Genomic DNA, 5,075 nt, shown 5'->3' on the forward strand with positions numbered 1-5,075 from the left:
TAATTTAACTCGTTTCTGTCAGAGTTTGGGATACATTCCTAATTGAGAGGGGAAGCAGGTGAAGTTTCGGTCCCACGCAGACCCTTTCAGAGCCGGAATAAATGCCCCCCTTTCACATCCCGCTGATGATCATATATTATGGGGGGGAAGCCACCTAATGAATATATATTGAAGTTCCTATTAATCGAATTAGAGTCCCCCTTGCAGGTGTGGAAGACTAGTGCAGCATTTAAAGGCATCGACAATGGAATAAACTGCAGTTTTTCTCTCATCCTGCAGGACTTGACCTCAGACTGTAAAATCCTTTTGAAGTTAATCAATTCATGCAGGTCGGATTTATCATCTCCAAAAGCATCTCATTACGTTTCTTTGAAACAAAAAAACATTCGGAGTAACACAAGACAAAGTCCATCGATTAAAGGGACTACAGAGCTACTAATGCACTGACAAACGAGTCCACTCCAAAGACGTCAGGCCACCATTGGAAAAGCGGCAATTACGCATGACAAAAGACAATTAATAAGAGCGCCTTTCAGACGGCTGCAGCTGCTGTCCCATGCGGAGAGACAGAGACTGAAGAAGCTGAAGTGTCGGTGTAGAGAAGAGGGTTGTTCATCCCCTAGGAAATTTGGCAGATATTCCAGATCTACATCCGGGCACACAGACACACCCGAGTCCGTAAAGATGCTCACAAGGATCTGTCTTTTTAACCATCTTGATCGAGTCAAATAATTCCCTCAAGTGCATTTTGCTCCCAATTACACAGACATTTTCATGTGTGAATTTGCCATGTTGGCCTGCTGAAGAAAAATAAGCCATATATTAAAAAAAGTAAAATTGGGTGAATGAATTTAGCTGTTTTGTGAAAGATTTATATGTGTGACTGTGTATGAACTTTAAAGTAAAAGTTAAATGGAAAAAAAAAAAAAACATTTTTTTGTGCACATACAAAGTCCTTCCACATGAGAGGAATACACATTTTATGTCTTTATGTTTGATTGTTTTACTTTGATTTTACCTCGTGCCTATGTTGTTTCTGTCAGTACAATGACTTCCTCCTTATTATTTCCATGTAAGATGGTTAGTAGATTTGAAAAAATAAATCCTAGGTATGAGTTAAAGCTCCTGTGATGATTTTTTTTAAATTATAATGAAAAAGACTAATATGCACATTTATATATAAGACCAATTGGCAACAACAGTGACGACCTCTATTATGTGATTTGTAATCACAGAAGGGGGTAGGTGTCAAAAGAAATTATTGACAGCATAGTACTGAAAAATAAATTATTTACTATGGGTGTTACATTGGACAGGATGAAAACTTCTGTAACAAAATCCACACAAACAGAACGTTTCACACAGGAGCTTTAATTCATGATGATTTCCAAGAATTGTCTTGTACAACAGCTTTCAGTGGTCAGTTGAGAAAAAGGATCATTCCAAAAAAATAAAATCAAAATAATGTTAGGTCAATCTTTCATGGGTGACCTTGCAGTGATCAGTGCATAGAAGCTCTATGTGTATATTTTTACAAGGTTGCCTGACGGCCAGCTGATTTCCTCTGATGATTGACTTATAATCAATGAGTCTTATTACAGCTTTGGTAAACCCATGAAATAGAAGAGGACTGATGCAGGTCAGTCAATCTATCTGCAGTACGACTTTATGACATTAACACAACAACAGTTACTTCTCTAAAGTAATCCTATTACTCCATAATGTATTATTATAACGACTGTCTATATCCTCTCACAAACGCACCTGTGCCACACTGGTTGGTACATCAGAAACCCTGTGTACACAAAATATAGTCTTCATCATACTAGTTCTAGGTTTGATCTCGGTCTCAGCATGATTTAATATAAGCCTCTCTCCTCTTATTTCCTGTTTCCTTGAAGCTGAAATAAAAATGTGCATGTGCATGCATTTATAAAGGTTTCCATGTATATTTTCCTATGCTCAAAAGCTAGTCTAGTTTGAGTTGATTTTGGCGCCCCCTGTGGACAGAGTGGAACCTCTTTTTTCTTTAATGATTCTGTCCTTGTACTTGTAAAAGTTGTGTTTTTCTCTCAAAAACTCCCATCCTGATTTCTTAATGCACTGGAACGTCTTATCCGTCACCAACCCTGCAGCAGCAGTTTCAGGCCTCCATAACAACAATACAGAAACTGTAGGTGATGTTGCTGATGGTCCTGCTTGTTCTAGTGTCTCACAGGGAGACACGAACATTAAATTCACTGTTTCCTGACCAATTCAAATACTCATCACAGGAGCTTTAAAGGTATGAATATAATCTGTGTTATTCTTCACATGCATTCATATAACACCTGATTGATGTTTGCATGTATTTCCTCGCTTCCAACCTCCCTCATATACATTTTGACTTGCAGTATTTCCTTTATCATGTCAATGTCTGACCCTCTATGTGTGTTGTTCTATTCAAATACCAGTTATTGTTGAATGTAAGATGCACAATGTGTGTTTCTATTGATATTGTTGTTCTATATGTATTGTATTTAAACACATTACTAAATTACTACTGTGTATTACTGTGAGCTGTTTCAACAAGTGGATTTACCCAACAAGAAAAATCTTATCAAATTTTAAAAAAATTGGCATGTATTCATACTCTTTTGCACATTAACACTCAGCTATAACAGCTAATATATAATAGCTTTACATGTTACCTTCAATGATCATTTATTTTTTAAACTTTTTTTTTTCATTAGATTTTTCCTCTTTTGTTGTTGTTTTTGTTAGTTTGTTTTGTTTTCTCCCTTGTGATACTTCTTATTCATTGTTTTTACACCACAAGATAAATTCTTGTTATCTTTTAACTCTAAATCAGAATCAAGTCTTTCATAATTTGCATATATTGTGCGACATAAATAAATTATCTGTCCTGGATTCACTCATTATGAGTCATACATTAGGTAACCACCACTTAAATGAATCACTTTTACTGTAAAGTGACATCAAGATAGTTTGTCTGCAGGCGGCTGAAACGTGTTTTTTATTAGATAGTTAAATAATGCTCGGGATATATTTATGAAATCTGATGATTCTCGTTTCCTTACGAGTCAACATTTTTTTCTACCATGAAGACAGGCAGATAAACAGATCCGCAGTGAGCGTTCTTTGAACGATGCGGACGGACTTCAGCACTCTGGACAGCACCCTGAGGGACCTCCGCCCTGAGGCCATTGACAGCCTGAAGAGTCATCTCCTAACACTCATCACAGCTTTACGCACTGAACTCATCCACGACACAGCAGCACTACGAGCCTTAGTGTATGTCATGTAGTTTATACACTTCAACCCACGATAGAAAAAGACTGATTCTTTGAAGGACAAAGTGGATTAGTGAAGGGAAACAAAGGTCAAAACCTTTATTTGTTTGAAAATGTTAAACTTAGCCTCAAAGTGGAGGGTTTGCAGGCGATGCTCGTCAAGTTTATGCTTTAAGCTCTGAGTTTCAAGCCACTTCTAGGAAGAACGAACCATATCCGCAGTGAAGGACAATTTTGCTCCATTCGTTTATTTTTAAACCGGGGAACAATGATCATTTCCTGTTTCATGAATCTCAATTGGTCGTATGATCTGACAAAGCAGTCACCTGAATAGTTATTTTTTGAACGCCCCCTGGTGGACAGTTAGTGAAATGAGGCTGTAGAGGATGAGTGATTGTGTTTGCAGAGGTGATGATGTCCAGAAATGCTGACTGTGAAGGTGTGAAGAGTTCCTCGTCACAAAGACACAACTGTGTGAGTTTGAAGAGAAGTCTGGTCAAAACTATTCTCAAGAAACGTTGCTGACGTTTTATATACTTGTCACCAGTGCAAGAGTAAAAATCTTTGTTTTCTCAAAGGGCAAGCTATAAATGTATATGTCTTTAAGATTTCTTTTTATTTTAATTCATGACAAAAACATCGATGTTCTAGTACATCCGGACCCTAAAGGGCCTCCAGGCTCTTTAAATACCTGTGATTCTCCATGTAAGAGCCTTTGGAAGGGGAGAGATAAAACCCTCAGAAGTGAGATCCTCAAACCGGTTTAAGTTCTTCCGAAGTTACGATCCTTTGTTTGGAGAACAAGGACACTGTTCTTTTCTGCAACATGTGGAAGTAATTGCGCCAAGCGGCTGCACAGCACTGAGTGGAGGAGGGGGAGGAGAAGGGGGTATCATGGGCCCTGGGGCTGTGCTGCTCCACACAGAGACACCGGTCTGATGCCCCTCTTCTGTGCCCACAGAAAGGTGATTCATTGGGGCTCATTACTCTTCTGCTGCCCGCCAGGAGAGCTCCGGGGTAACAGGGGGCAGGGTGAAAAAAAAAAAGTAACGGCTGTGTTTCGGGACTCGGTGAACAGCTGACGCACGTGTGCCAGTAAACAGGGAGTTCAGGGTAAAAAAGAAAGAAAAGAGAAGAAGTCCCCTGATGGTGCAATTTATCTGACTAATTGTAGAGGGAGATGCTCATGTGTGTGTGTTTAAGTGACTCAGTGTTATAGAGAAAGAAATAGAGGGAGGAGGGATGATGGCTGTGATATGACGGTGTTGGAGCGCCCTCTAGGAGTTACGCGCTCCAATGTTTCCCTCTGACTGTTGCATGTGTCCGTTTACAGAGCTGCAGAGTGCATCTTTTAGTATCCACAAAAGCACAGAACAAGCTTCAGAGGACAGTACAGGTCACAGAGCAGGTGAGTTGGAACAAGTAGAAGACAGTTTAACATTGTCAGACGTAATGTGGGATTTGAAAAAACACAGCAGAACTTTTTTTTGCCTCCAGAAAAGTTCTCCGTTTTGAATAAAATATATAAAGTGGAGTTCCTCCCCTCGTTTCGGCGGGATATTCGTCCCAAAAACGAGGCTCTTACTTTGAAAATGGGGTCCAACGCTGAAAGGGAGGGGGGTGTCATTTCCTGAGAGTTATTTACTTTAAGCCAGATGATTTTTCGGAGGGAGGGGGGTTTAGAGGAGGAGGAGGGCAGCAGGAGGAGGAGGAGGAGGAGGGTGGACTGTAACATTGAATCAGTTACAGGTCGCTTGGTTGGAGCGCAGTTGTGAGGACGGT

This window comes from Halichoeres trimaculatus, unplaced genomic scaffold, assembly GCF_033239565.1.
Source record: "Halichoeres trimaculatus isolate MK-OKI-2021-1 unplaced genomic scaffold, fHalTri1.1 fHalTri1_scaffold_4, whole genome shotgun sequence".
In the NCBI taxonomy this organism is placed as follows: domain Eukaryota; kingdom Metazoa; phylum Chordata; class Actinopteri; order Labriformes; family Labridae; genus Halichoeres; species Halichoeres trimaculatus.